Consider the following 16,460-nt stretch of genomic DNA (forward strand, 5'->3'; position numbering starts at 1 on the left):
GACATACATGCTTCTGTGTTAGATTGACAATGAATTACATTTGCTAGCAAATACTGGATCAGAGCCATCTGTTTCAGAAATTAGCATAGCAGCAATTTGTTTGTTTGGCTTCCTCTGTCTATTAGTTTGGTCAAAATCCTCGTTTCAGAGACACACCAGCACATACAGAAAGCGCCTCTGATATACTCTCTGCAGGCACCCCCTAAAATACATAAATTATTCTAAAAAGTGGAGATAGGAAATGTGATTGTCAGAATCGAGACAAAGCTAAACTAAGATTTTTTTTTTTTCCCTGGAAACAAGTTTGTCTTTCTTGGTGCACTCTATCTTGTCTTAAAAATCATCTACCAGTAAACAGTGTACTGATATCAAAATACTTCTCTCTGAACCAAAGTAGCGTTGCTGTACTTGTAAGTGCACTGTATCTTTTCTTTCTGTGTATTTTGACAGCATTATGGAAATCCTTCCTGACTTACAGCCTCTACAACTTTCTTTTGAAGAGGTATTGATATTCTTCAAAATTGAGAAGTCTAGCTCCAAACAACAGTCAAGAAAAGGGCATCAATCCATTAAATGATAAGGTATCACCCCATTAGACAACAGCTTTTCTAAAAACGGTTCACTTTGAAGCCCTGTATACCTAAAGAAAACGACATCTCTGGCACAGATTTTTTATTTGCAGTGTACTGAGTCTGCACTATTCAGTATTTCAGTTATTTGCCTAGATTTTTTAGGTCTCTGGAAAAAAAAAAAAAGATTCAAAAATTCTACTTAATACTCCAAAAACTTGTATCTACCGTTTTATAGTTCTTACTGGATCTGGTTACAGTGCAAATGTTTCTCCACTGGCGTAGCAAAAGGTCTACATTGTTGCACAACTAATGATCATTATGTGTCATTTGTTTGATGATACAAGTTTGGATTCAGACAATATTCCTAACTACCGTTTAAAAATATAACAGAAAATAGTCATAGTACAGACTTCGGTACTCTTGAGGAGTGTAAAGCCTGGTACTGTTATTCTGAAAAGAGAATTCTAGGTAAATCTGCTCAAATATGAAGAAATGTGAATATCTCTTACAACCGAATACTGCTAATGCATGATTTAGATATATACTATGCAAAGTAAAAGATTTAGTTCATTTTCATGTTGCTTCATATCTTAGTTACAGGACAAAACCAACAACCAAAATGCCTTCTAAAATAAGAACTTACGTTTCTCCTTCAGAAAAATGGGTTGTATGTTGTAGGCAATGAAAATGATGTGAAGTCTCCACTCAAAGGACGTGAGCGCTCATTCTACACGTGAATTAGAAAAGCACCTGTGTTGCTTTGTCTATGTGCATCTGTCTCTACCTGAGCATCTAATTCACCTTACTCCTCCCACAATCCGCCCCGTTTCTTTGTCTAATCTGAGCAACCAACAATAGGTTCTACAGAAGTTTAGAAACCTGGACTGAATGGAGGGGGCATGATTTGCTAATGACAAGTGGCTTACCTAGTTTGCTGTTAAAATAGTAACACCTAATGTAGAATTTTGCTTGTATTACTTAATGATGAAACAGCAGGACTAGCTAAAGTCAGATGGTGACAAAATCTGATAGCTTCACTGTGCTATTAGAGCATAATGATGAAATTGCCTATTCAGAATATACCATTCTGAATCAATATATTGTTAATGCATACCACTGTTTTTAGAATAAATAGCGGATGTTGTCAGAAGTAAATATTTATGTATTTTAAGCAATGGGAAGAGAGTATAAGTGCCTTTCAGAGTAAGCATAGAAAGCCATTACAAAGCTTATCTTTGCAACTGACCTATAAAAGATATAAACACATCAAAGGCTTTGAGGACATCAGATAGGAACCTTAATTCTTCACACAGTCAAAACTCCCATGAAGCCGGTGTCCCAGGATCACAACTCCGAGTAAGCTCAGTAATACTAATGGAACTCAGACTTACCTGGGCAGCTTCATTCAGAATTTTAATTTAATTCATCTTACAGTTTATTAAGTAGTGATTTCTTGTAGTGATTTTTTTTTTAATTGCTGAATGTAAGGCAACACAGTTTTGTAGGATATGATTTCTTGGAGGTTTTATTATTACAGAATAAAAAACTTTTTAAAATGTAGCTGAAATGCTTCTGCTTCAAGACAGCAGCTTTTCATTTACAGTTGGCAGGTTAAGAGGTTATACTTGTGTCACAAGTAAAGACAGCTGAAATTTTGGTAAAGGTAAAGATTCTGGGTGAAGATTCAGGTAAAGATTCTAGACTTTTTTAGTAATCTCAGATTTTAGCAGCAAGCAGTTTTTCTTATCTTTTTGTCCAGCTCTAACCGTAATGCATTGAGTCAATCATAGCACTATTAATTTTAGTTGATATGGCTTCTTGATTTTTTAAAATACTATGCAAAGATGTGCTTTACTATAAATACTTAACAAGTCATCCAGATATCATAAGCTACCAAATACAGAGGGGATGAAAATGCCAGTGGATCCCACTGAATGATTTAGCCTTAAGGCTCCTGCAGGTTTTATTCAGATTCAGAATAGTAGGAGTGGGGAGAAGGAGATAAATAAAACATTTGTTTCAGAAAGTAGGTGACTTTGACAGACCACTGATTTATACCATGAAGACTCACAGATCAGAAGAATATTGTTAAGAAGTGAGGCTGGTGAAAAACACTCAACACCAGCCCCCCAAGTGGCACTTAATAGTTAATTTCTGCTTTTCTTTTAACTGTTATTGCACCTTCTCTGAAGCACTGGACATAATTTAGTCAGTGACTCCCACTGATGTATCACAGTCACTCAAACATGTTTTTTCACCAGTCACTGAATATTCCAGTGAAGGTCTAATCTTATTTGGATTTATTACGATTTATCTTGGATTAAGCATTTATCTGCTAAGGATTATAACCTATACTGTGAGGTACTGATGAGCCATCAGAGTTCAGGAATGGCTGAGCACATTGGAATGAATCAGCAATGTTCTTTTTTGAAACACCTTTCACATGTTATCTTTTTTCAATCAACTTTGCAACATTTATACAGATAAGTATCTAATTTTCATTTAATACGGGCAGTAACCTGGAAAGGTCTTAGCATCCAGTAGGAGCAAAGCTGCATTTAATTAGGAGCAGTTTAGAAGATAAGGCCTCAGAGCCACATGACTTCGTATTCACTCTGCCTTCAACAGTCAGTATAACATTATTGATTTTATTATACCAATTTAAATATCTTTCCTTCTTTTTGAAATGTATTTTGGTGAGTCTTCCACTGCTACCCCAACTTTCTACTCTTTCTGATTTGCACAGCCAGAAGTGGAAAAAGAACAAGGATACATTGTTTATTACCTTTCTGGACTTTCAAGATTTTTTTCTTGTTCAAATAGGCTTAAACTGCTTCCTCTGTTGATATAAATGGTACTGTACCTCAGGAAGAGTATTGGAGTTCTCATGTGATTAAAAGAAGTTGGTCTTTGGCTTTAGTTTGTGGCAAAGCCACCGATGTATGCTATAGTTGCCCCCAAATAGGCTCCTAGCTATTTTCATGCTTAATTTTGTATATTTATCATATCTTAGAAATCCAATTTTATGCCACTTTAATTACACAAAAGTTAGAGAATTCCAGTGGCCACTTTAATTTTGTATGTTTGTAAGTTTTCCTTACAGCTTGGGTTTTTCCTTAATGACGATACAACACAAAGAAGGTTTAAATACTTAAAGGCAGTCTTTCATAGTCTTGGAAATAAGACCTCGGATATGAAACCGCACAATTTAACATGTTTACATACTCTTACTAACGCAATTAGGAGGAAAATATATGGTTCATTTCCAGTATGCATTTCTACTATTTGCTAAATACTGTCACATTTAGAATGTGCACTCATGTAACAAGTGACTATACTGCAGTAGTATTGTTCATTTTGAGGATTGCCTGCAATGTCTTACTTGCTAACCAGGGTTTACAGTATGAATGTAACTGTAAAGAGATGGAACCTAAGGTTGTGAGATGACACTAGTTCCAGTATGTCTGACTTCATTAAATGGAGTAATGTAATTAAATTTTGCTTTTCATGAGAACAGTTCAAAATTCACATTTCTTTACAGTGTTGGGATGTAGCATGCTTTGTTACCAATTTGCATCACAGTTTCTTATCCAATTAATATTCAGGAACTGTGGACCTGTGGACACAGCAATGTGTGTGAAACCATAGCTTATATTTCAGTTATGCAAGGAAGAGATTCGGCAGATGGAAATTTAGCTGAAACAGAAGACTGAGAAATGGATGAGCATAGAAAAGAATTGATCTGTCATAACTAAAAACATTGATGAATAAGCTGTAAAGAGACATAATCAAAGATAACATTATTTTTCAATACCTTTTCTGTAAAATATCAAATAGAAAACCATCTGGATTCCCAGAAGAGGAAGGTTCCATGATACAATGAAATTCTTTATCCACTTTCACATGGGTACATGTACAAAGAAGGAAAAATAGTGAGTAAAAGGCATTTTCTGATAATGGGATACATTAACATTACAGTGGAATTTAGGGTCAGTATGCACAGGACGTTGATCTTAAACCTGCTTCTGAGATACAAGGATGAGGAGGACATGTTAATTTACTTTCTTTTGACATCAGCCCAGAACTACACATGTAAAGTGACAACCCTAAGGATACCCTTAATTGGTTTAGTGGTGGACTTGGTAGTGTTAGGTTAATGGTTGGACTGGATGATCTTAAAGGTCTTTTCCAACCTAAACGATTCTATGATTCTGTGACAGGATGGATGGCAAAGTCTAACTTTGAAAAGACTCTTCCATGTGCTCAGAATCATAGAATCATTCAGTTGGAGGGACCTCAGGAAGCCTGCTGGTGCAAACTCCTGCTCAGATCATGGTCAGCACTGAAATCACATTGGTTTGTTTAGGACTTGGTGCAGTGAAGTTTTGAAAACCTGCAAGGATGGATATTCCCCAGTCTGTCTGGACAACCTGTTCCAGTGCTTAAATATCCTTGTATTTAATTATCTTTTTCCTTATATCCAGTTGTACCTCAGTAATGAGCCTTGCTCCATCTTTTTGGTAGCCTCTTCTTAAGTAGGGGCAGGTTGTTTTTAGGTATTTTGGAAGCTGTCTCTTCTCCAGACTAAACAAGCCCTTGTCTCTCAGGCTTTCCTCAAAGAGCAAGTGCTTCAGCCCCCTGAACAACTCGGTGCTTGTCTGCTCAAGTTTATCAGCATTGTTCTTGTACAGGGGGCCCCAAAACTGCACATAATATTCCAGATACTAAAATAGCCTAAAGAATACAGAGTGAAAGGGAATAATTACATCTCTCAATTTCCTGTCTATGCCCCTGTTGATATAGCACAGTATGTTGTTAGCCTTCATTGCTGCCAGAGCACACTTCTGGCTTGTGCTTGGTGTACAACATCCCCAGGACCCCATGTCCTTTTCAGCCGAGCTGCTCTTCAGCCAGTCAGTCCCATCCTGTACCATTGTAAGGGGTTAGTCTGTCCCAGGTGCAAGACTTTTCACGTGTCCTTGTTGAGTTTCATGAGGTTCCTGTCAGGGCGGCTGGGTATGTCCCTCTAAATGACAATTCTGATCTTGAGAGTGCTGATGGCATCCCCTAGTTCGATGCCTTCTGCAAGCCTGACAAAGTTGTGCTCTGTGTTCTGCAGGCTGCTGATAAAGATCTTCAGTGGCGTAGGTCTAAGGGTAACCTCCCAAGGAACGCCACTTGTAACCAGCTGTCAGGTGGAGTATGAATCGTTAGCCCATTGTGCCTGTCAAGCTAGATTTTCACCCATCTAGCAGTCTACCCATCCACGCTGTAATGTTCCAACTTGGATACAGGTGTGCTGTGGGAGAGTGTGCAGAAAGCCTTGCTGAATCAAGGTAGACAACATCTGTTGCTCTCCCTTTGCACATCTTGTCATTTCATCACAGGTTATTAGGCTTGGTCAAGCATGGCAAACCTTGGTAAAACCATGCTGTTTCTAATCATGTTTCTAATCACCTTTCTCTTTTCTTCAGAAATGGCTCCCACGGACTTGCACCATTATTGTCCCAGAGAACAAGCAGACGCTGACTGGCCTGTAGTTCCTTGGATCATCCTTCTTGCCTTTCTTTAGCATTATGGGCTTTTGGGTAGATTTAAGTGTGAAACCAGTCTTCCACTTCACAGTTAAGAGATTTGACATACTCCATAGTTATACCCTTCCTATAAACTGGGACTAAAAAGTCTGTAAACAGTTATTGATCTCCACATGCTACTGGGGAAATTTTCCAAGATCAGTGGCAGCTTGGAAATCACTGGCATTTTAAAATTATAGATCACTGCTTCACTTTTTTGGCATTTACAATATTGTATTATGGCAATGAACATGCTAGAAGTGTGTATAAAAAAACAAAATGCTTTTAGCATTTTAGTATTTTTTGTTTGAGCAATATTAAAGATGGAAATTTCTTGATACAATTCAAAATAATGGTTTTGTTTATTAAAGATATATACCCATTAAGATGAAGTTAGGATGAGAAAAATGCTTGTTTATGTGAAAATAGTATCTGCTTTCTCAACAACACCATCTCCTGATGGTTTTTTTGAGCCGTATCTGATTACTTTAATGACTAAACCAAGTTTTAACTCCTGTTAACATTGCAGAATGCAGACAGTTATAGAAGAGTAAAAAGTGTTTTGCCCTCCCAAGTAATTGTCAAGGCAACTGTCAGTTATTTTTTTTATTCTGGAATTATTTACAATGGAGAGGATTGGTTTCAAGTCATTGTCCTGTGTAGAGGTTGTCAAAGCCTCTGGTCAGCCACTGAACTTTCATTATAATTTGGGAGGAGCTGGGTGCTTGCCTATGAAAGGGCATGGGTACGTGAAAGGAAAGGGTGTGTTTATAATGTGTTAGTTAACACATGATAACATTACCTCTTTGCTGCAGAAGACAAAATGTTTGGAAATCCCAAGCTTGTTTTGTGCTGCCCGAGGCAGGAAGGACCTCATATGGTTAACACAATGACTTCTCCAGCTGATGAATGATCTGCTGTGATGCATTCTGAAGGATGTTGCATATGCTTTGGCTGGAAAAATGATGTTTTCTATGTATCATTGGACGAGGATAGAAAAGAAGGGGAAATGGTGGGGGCGGTGACTTGGGTGATCTTTAGAGAAAAATATAATGCAAATATGATTTGAAGATAAGCTCCATATACTTCCAGGTGTAAAACTAATTAGCAGTCACAGAGTTCATAATTTACTGTATCAGATTTCTGCACTACAAAAATACACATTTTAAAAAAGATTTAAAAATTGACTAATAAGATGAGGTGGCTAATAATGTTTTAATACAAAAAGTATGTCATAGAAAATATTGTTATATCTGAATCTGGAAAGAAAAAAACAAACATAGCAAACAATAGGCTGATTTGAGCTAAGAACCTTGAATACAGACTTAAATTGTTCATGATACGTCAAGATATGTGAGTTACATATAGGTATGTGTTTTGCCTTCTCAGCTTCTTTTAGGGAATGATTTGTGATTACTTATCTAGAATTAGGAGTACTGAGACTATTTCAAATGTCTCTTAAAATATGTGGTATTGCAAACAACGGATATAAAATGAGATTCACACACATAGCTTTGCTGGTGGCCAAGAACTGCGTTGCAATATGCCGGAAATCCAAACATCCTCCTACTCCCAGAGCCTTGCTGACAGATCTACAACAACTTCTTTCTCTTGAAAAAGCTACATGCAGAATCAGAATAAGAAACAGAGAAGCCTGCTTATTCTGAGAAACTAAATCTATAAAATGGAAGGTTAAAGATTCCTCATCAATATGAAAATCACATTTCTTTCTGAAAATTTTACAGTTTCAAGTAACACCTAGATTATCTAAAATCCTCCCAAAACAGAGAGAGAAAATCTTGTCATCCTTGAAAAAGCAACAACAGCAAACCCTTAGGATTAGTGCCATTGTCTTCTCATATAGCCTTTTAGACCTACAAATCATTGGGCTTCTGCGTAAGTACAGGGGTGTGCATTAATGGAACTTGATACAGAAATAGAACCTTAGTTCAGCAGATCCTCCTTTGTTGAAAAACCAATTAAAAAAGCAAACACAAGGGAATAGAAAAACAAGTAACTTTTACAGGGATGTATTTTTTAAACAGAGCATACTTTGCAAAAAGTGCTGTATTAGATGCTACGTATTTTAATTAGCTGTTTAGAAAATCGGGCTGACAGTGTCCTTTAATTAGTAGACATTGACTTATTCCACGTGTATTATGGCATAGTGAGTCTTATTAAGATAAATGTTTCTCTCTGAAGATATGAAAAAAAAATCCACTATCATTTGTTTGCTTACCAGATTGCTCACCATCAATACGGCTGCTATTTAAAATGATGAATTTTAGTCACATATTTAATTAGCTAATAGCTGATCTCACTGTAGGGTCTTGATCCTCCTTAGATGTGTTCTTTCATCCTGAAAAAGTCTTTGGTTGTTTCTTGTTTTTGAAGTTTTCGTTTGAAATTGTCCTTGCTACTTTCGAATCTAAAATGCAGTAAATTGAATTATTAAAAGTAAAAATTATTGTGAAAACATTTAAGGTTTTGAGTATAGTTTTATACCTACTGTTCATTATAATATATTGCTAGAGGCTATGAATTTAAAAAAACGTTAAGTTTTTAAAGTTAGTTTCTCCACTTGGATTGCTGCAGATACTTGGTTTGTGAGAAAATTGCGTGCACTTTAAAAGGCTATTAACTAGCTTAAGATTTCAGTGCATTTGTGTACCACTGCTTGGTGTGCAGCCTTCTCACAGAATTCAAGTTGTTTGATGGCCATAGTTGGAAAGTACAGCAAATGCACTTTAGCCTATACTGGGCCAAGATGACTATTTAAAAAAAAAAAAAAAGTTGTCTTAATAGTGTTCACATGAAAGACAGTAAAGCTCTCGTGAACATCATTGGTTTGAAAGAGGACTTCTTGGGAGATTCTTTAGCATTAGTTGTTCACATTATATGACAAATGCTCCTTCTCGATCCCCATGCATTATACCAGTGCATAGAGCAAAATTCAAGGGAAAATACCGCACTCTCTTCACTGAACAGGTAGTATATGCCTGGCCTCTAAACCTCTTATTTTCCCTACAATTTGTAGAGGTATGTCATTCCACCCGTACAAAGATGAAAAGCAAGAAGAAAGTTAATAAAGCAGAATTTTCTTCGTTACAGAAACTGTATTTGAATGGATTGTAATCACAGGTATGGTGCTGCCAAGTAGAGACAATGCCGGAGATGCTGCAGAAGCTTGAGGCTTTCCTGTGATTAACCTGGAGGCGATCTGAGGGGGGTTAGGTAAACCCAGGCTGCCATCCATTGCAAAATGTCTGAAGGAGCTCTAAAAGATGCATTTGTCACTGAATTTGTAGCTACAGGGATGTGTGTGTACCTGCCCTTTAATTTCCATTAGTTCAACTACATATGTGTATATATAAAAATATCCCTACTACTTGTAAATGAACTTTCTTTAAAAGGACACTTTGAAATAATATATGGTCAAAGGTATGGGTTCCTTGGAAACTGCTATAGGCCAGATGGCTCAAAATCAGAGAATGTGCTCTGTGAAAGCAAAGGGCACGAGGGTGCCTAGAGCTTCACAGTCATGGGTTAATAATGTGCCACCAAATAGGGTGAAATATCCATCAGGCTGGTTTTGCTGCTTTCAGTTTCCTAACAAACACTGATCAAGCTTCAATCTTTATAGAAAACTGGCTATGTTACTTAAAGAAAAAGTATTCTCTGACCTCTGGAGCATGTTATTACTAAAAGAAGGGCATAATTGACTTTTTGGATACACAATTATTTGTTCTTGCTGTTGTCCCATAACAGCATGGATTATAAACCTTATATCCTAGTCATGCAGGCAAAACTCTCTGTTACCTTAGCCCTGCTGTTTAATTAGCTTTTACAATTGGACATTGTTTATATCCCAATAAATGTTGCTTGAGTAAAGACTTCCCCTTAACCAATTATACCAGATGTTTTTCTGTGAAGGTCCTAATTAAATAGCATTTATTCTTGTGTTTGTTTTAAATCCTGCCTATTGTGTAAATCTCTGTAGGAGTGCACTGCTATACTCGGACACTTTAACAACATTTCTGTCACTTTCTGGTTCACTGGCTGGTTGCAGCTGCTCCCTTTAAAAGTTCTTGCTTACTGTATGGGAGGAAGGTCCTGATGGCTGAGCTTGAGACTTGGGAAACCAAATCAGTTCCTCGCTCTACAGTGGGCTTCTCAAGTGATGCTTAGGCATGTATGACCCCATCAGGATGGTGTAACTTAAGGTGGCTGATGGGGTTACCACTCTGGTGTCCAATCCTGCAGTTTCCAGTACAGAATTTTAAGCAAAGGTGGAATTTACTTGAAAGCCCTCCTCTACAGACATGGTCAAGTTACATATACTGCGTCTGGTTTGTGAGCAACTCTGCCACGCGTTCTAATTTTGGCACAGTTTCAGGAATGGTCAAGGTTAGCTGTGCTAAACAGTGCTGTGCCCACTCCTTAATCAGACCCTTAGTATACTTGAACTTCAGTTCTCCTGTATAATGGAACATTACTTTCTGGCAGGTAAAATTTTAATAGCTTTTATATTCCAGGTGCTATTTCTAAGAGCTGGTTCCTAAGTTGCCACCACTTTTGTGTGTGCTCAAAATATGAAAAGGAAATGAGCTTCCTTTCTCTGGTATGGCAGCCGCAATCCTAAGTGAGTCAATGAGTTCCCAAATGTAATATTTTGATGCCATGTAAAAAAGTAGGAGGAGTGAGAGATGTATTAATGGGAACACTGTCTCACTGCCAATCCTTATGGGTCAGAGGATTAAGAAATACAGTAGCCCATCTGTGCTTCACCAAAGATCTTCATTTAGAAGATAAACATGGTATGTAACTACATTTTTTACTGTGTACTTCCTTCATCCAAACTTCAAGTCATTCCAATTTCATATTAATGTCTTAATTTTGAAATTGTCCTTGATTTCAAGATGGATTAGGTAGTAATTACATTAAATGCAGTTTGTGTTCAAATACATATATACCTGTTCATTTCCTTAAGCTCTTAATTTAAAGGCTTTTTTTTTCTCTAGGACCACTAACTTTTGCAGGGAGGTGTAGAAAGGTTGCATGCTGTGAAGGTCCGTGAAGCTTTAGAATGTGGAAAACATGTTATGGATGCAAACTTTAAAAAGGTCATGTAATTTTTTTCTTCAGATTCTATATTCAAGGTTGGGGACAAATAATTGGGTGTGCTTATGTCTTACTGACTATCTGCTTCTTAGCATTGCTAGTTATAACAAGGTAAACAACTTTGGTAATCACAGTCTTCAGGAATACCTAGAATTTGATATTACTTGGTCATACAGAGAAATTAAAAAAAAGATGCTGTGTGTTTTATGTCTTCAGTCACATAAAATAGTGATTTCTAAATGTTATTATGAATGTCGCCTTGCTGTAACGATTCTCTAATGATGCTAAAGCCAGATCTCTGCCTATCTCAAGATGGTCAGGCCAGAGTTTGCATGGGCAGCACTAATCCCTGATCATCTTGCTAACCATCATCAGTTGCAACATTGCCCTTAGAGGTGTAATGGCCTTTTTCACTTGAGTTCACATTATTTTGCCATAGCAGGTAGTATTTAGGACTAGATTCACAAAACAACACTATTTCCTGTACTCTTGGGGGAAGGTGGTTGGCCTTGGTAGGCCCTATCTTTTGGTTTACTCTATACTCTGGATTCCACAGAGAATGGCTCTGACTTGCTATTACTGCTTTTCTAAACTGTTTGGAGTGCTGCTATGGGCTTGAGTTTTCCTAGTGTACTATTAGTAAAGGCCGGTGTTGATAATATTTTGCACTACAAGGACTTCTTTTGGTGGCACTGCATGGCTTACGGAATAACTGGCAAGCCAACAGTGTTCCCGCACAAGTACAGTGCAAAAACAAGAGGCGTAAGGTGAACTAGGACCTTGATGGCTGACAGTCTCAAGCCATCTAGCGCATTGAACTCAAGCCCACACACAAACTTAACTACCAAAGGCAATCTACCTGCAGCCTTTGAATTAATTCCTTGGATTCTTTTAAAAGGAAAAAAAAAAAAAAAAAAAAAAATCATTGTTAGTCCACGTGGCTTACATTGGCATAGATCTATTTCATTCCTGTCTGAGTACTTGTAGGCCTTGTATATGATAGGAGAACAAGATGGTTCCTTGCCACTTAGCATGTGAAAAAAATCCTAGGGAAGACAAGTGCGTATTAGGGTGAGCCAACTGTTTACCATGATCTGCTAACAAATGTGAAAACTAAAAATGGCCTTTCTGCACTGGGATTTTATCGTGTATTAGTTGCCATGTGTTAGCTAACATAAGCTTATTGCAGTCTAAAGTAAATTCCTGCAATTTCAGTTTACCTCCTCTCTCCCAGCTGCTACATGTAGCGATTGTCTCTCAGTGATTTGCTGCTCCTTTTTCTGTGCCACTGGAAGCTTGAGAATTTGTAACTAAAAACAAATAATGAATTTATTTAAAAAGTATGGAACTTAACATGGTTCCTAAATCCATTATGAACTCTCCTCTAAAGAATTAAATTTCAGTTGGGGGCCAAATAATCAGTTTCAAGACAGCAAACAATTGTTCAGTTCATCCCAAATTAAGTTCTGGTTCTGCCTCTTTCATCTTTCCAGATGTTCACTATCTACATTAAAAGAATTTTAACAGAGTAGATGCTAAAACGTATTAAAAGGTAGAGGAGAATTGCAGAGTTTATAGAATATTAAAATGCAATGCATATAATGTGTCTGTATATATAAATATAGGACAGAGTCTGGAAAATGTCCATAATAATACAGAAATATTAATGAAAAACTAATACTTAGATATTAAATAATTTTCAATAAATATATGAAAACATCACACAAGCATATATTTTAATTTCTAAGCATAAGTGTAGTAATCACCGCCACCAGGACTGTATCAGGATCATGTAGATCCCTTGGAAACATCCACAAAGTAATAGCTTATTTAGCAGTACACAATTAGAAACTACTTGGAAGTGCTTTCACTACTGAGAGCTTCCAGGGAATTGCAGGGTTCCAGCGTAGAAGCATTCTTGCGCCCCTTCTACCTGCCTCTGAATAGCACAGAATAGTTATTCTCACTTAGCATTACACTTCAGGTTTGAAATTCCTAAACTGTCTTGATCCACATGTTTAAATCCCAGGAGAACTGACTTAGCCCTTCATCTTTCCCAGACAAAGTGCACTTTTATTGTATACATGGGTATGCCTTTCTGATGGGAACTTAAAAATGAAGGTTCTTTTATTTCCTGAAAATAATTTTAAAATGTCAGGTTTGTAATAGTAAGCATTTGCTCCTGTCCTTGGGTAATGTTTCTTTTTCCATTCTGCACCCAGGTGGCAGGTGCTGACCTTTCTTTCCTTGCCTAAGTGCGTGCTGGCAACCAAGCCCTCATTGGAGCTCTGCCCTGCTTAGAGGAATAGTGAAAGAGGAAAGAAGTGTGTCTGAGAAAGTGCTGCATGCTGGAGGTCCCCTGCTTTTACAAGCTCAAAAGTGCTTGTGGAAGAGTGGAAAAGCAAGGTAGCGTTCAAAATCCTGGAGTCACAAATTGCTCACCTTCCGTAATCGGTATGGTTGTAATTTACAGGTTGGGTTCCTTCAGGCTGACAGCTTCTCTGTGTAATTACACTATATTGATGCACATCCATGAGGACAATCGTTAGGAACAAACAGTTCAAAATATCCATAAAATGTAAAATTAAAAAAAAAAATATTTTCAGGAGTGAAATGAGATGATGCTTCGCCTGCATGGGCACAAATTGATCCAAGTTTTGTGATCACAGTGTCTCAGGTTTCATATTGGTTATTTCAGCGTAACTTTTTGATTATTTCTAAAGTCATGCACAGAATGAGGGGAGACACAGTTTGACCTTTCCAGACTTGCTGCATTTTAATTTTTCCTATGCTTAGAAATAATACAGAAAAACCCAAGAGGTAATATTATTTTTGTATAGAATGTGTAAAGTTATACTAGGCATGTTCAGAATACATTAAAGGTACTGTCCTGTCACAAGAAATTTACAATGTTTTTACATATTACATAACTAATGAGAGCAATAAATGCTGGAAGAAGAGAAAGAGTGGATCAAGGTTACAATAATCAGATTATAGGATTTCTCCACTATGTATGCATGTTTTAAAATTCACTTCAATTTTGCTACCTCAGTCTAGGCTGTGGTTTTTCATTTTGGCTCTCTTTTTTTATCAGATTTAATTTTCTGTCTGAATCCACCAGACCACAACATCCTGGCTAAAAACTCTGACCAGACTTCTTTTTCTTTAATTTTTAATTTGGATTGTACCTACTCTGCTTGCACAGCCAACATCGATGGCCTGTTTGTAGTAGAAACATTGTCACAGCCTTTTCTCTGACGTAGTCAAAGCTGACGTACTGATAGAACATACACTTGAATGCATGCACTACTTTATTTTACACAGGGCAAGTGATACAAAAAAAGTAATGATGTAATTTCTACACAATTACACCTGGATTTTTAAATCCCCGCTTTGAAGAACTGTACCATACACCATACCATATATGTGCTGTGTGAAACGCATGCAAAACTCGTGTTAATACTCTATCTTCTCATTCTTATCCAACCTTAACAGTCACTTAAAAATGATTCGTGAAAAATCAATAATGCATCTCACTGGCTTTTTTGTAATGTATAAAAAAGGGTGGTTTTTGCCAATTTTTTAAACACTGAAAATATCAGGATTGTAAAATTGGATTTTTATTGATTTTTTTGGAAGATCTTTGGAGTTTCGACAGATACATATTGACAGCAGCCACCTCTAGTGGAATCGAAAGTATTGAATGGGTAATGCAAATCATTCTATCTTCAACATTTTTGAATTATACTCATGTTAAAAACAAAAGATCAGAAATATTTTTTCCTTTCACTCTTTGCTCTTGTGGTATTATGCTTTCTCATGTTCTTTAGTCACCATGCAGTCTTGCGGGCTGCAGCCAAAAGATAAACAAACAAAAAATGGAATCTCTAATGTTTCAAATACAAGCATAGATAACAAAGTAAAACATACTCCTCAAGTCCTTATAGATTATAAATAAATAGAAAAATGGCACAAATCCATATTTAGAAAAATAATTTCTTTCTCAATATTTGTAATGGAGTTGTCAGTCACATTAATTTTTATGTAAATTTACCTAAGCTGATGAATCATAACTGAATTATTGCCTAGTCGTCCTGGTTTTGGCCAGCATTTACATTTTTATTTCCATTGCCTCAATTTATTTTTATTTGTTTATATAATGGATTTTAAGAGTCCACTCCAGAACCCATAACTAACAGCAAAAAGAGGGGGCCTGCTTCAAGTCACTTACAGTCCAACACAAGAAGTGGATGCAAGAGACAGATCAGAGTAAGACGACACTAGTCACCATGATAGACAGTAATCTTGGCACACAGCTGACTGTTCATTATCATTCCTTCAGTAGACATCACAGCATAGGAGATTTTTAGGGAGGGATTTGAAGGAGGAAAATTAGGTGAGTGGGAGTGAGAAGCAGCAGTGAGGGAAAGCATGAAGGTGCTGGTTTGGAAATGTAACAAGTAGAGAGTTATTACTGAATGAAATGTGTGGGGGGAAGACGTTCATTTCTCTATAGGATATTAAAAGATGATAGGGTGGGAATAAGCTGTAAAGAGCCACAAAAGTGAAGCAGCTTTTGCTTGCAAAGATGCTGAAGGAGGGGGGGATACACTGAAATATGCAATATGGCTGAAACAATGATTATGAGGATAACCAGGGTACAGCAGTGTTTTGCAACGGTGTCCTGTTATTTGTTGTTGTTTTGTAATGTCCAAACTTAGCTTTGGAAGGGCAGGGACCAGAGATGCCTTTGTACTAACGAGCACCCTAATGTATTTTCAGGTGCTCTAAAAATGCATAAATAAAAATGAGCAACTGCTTCTCCTGAATACTATTTCCCTCATTCTTCACCTCGTATTCTTCAAGTTACACCATTCAGTTATCTATTTTCAAAAGAATTTTCTGTCTCTCTTGTCAAATTATCTTACTGTTTTTGGAAAGACTGCATATCATCTATATTTAACACCATTTCAGCTTGGTGAGGTGACTATAGCATAGCATTAAACTCAGACTAAAAAAATGAGTGTGGCATTTCTAGGTTCTTCAAGTGTGTTAACTCAGAAGAGCTAATTTGACTGGAAAAAGTGCTTTCCCCCAGATGTCTTGGATTTCAGTAGACCTTCTTGCAGGTATTTGAGTTAATAGAATGACAGTTAGATGCAAAAGGCCTTTAGATTAGTATTTGTGGTCACCA

This window comes from Pelecanus crispus, chromosome 5, assembly GCF_030463565.1.
Source record: "Pelecanus crispus isolate bPelCri1 chromosome 5, bPelCri1.pri, whole genome shotgun sequence".
In the NCBI taxonomy this organism is placed as follows: domain Eukaryota; kingdom Metazoa; phylum Chordata; class Aves; order Pelecaniformes; family Pelecanidae; genus Pelecanus; species Pelecanus crispus.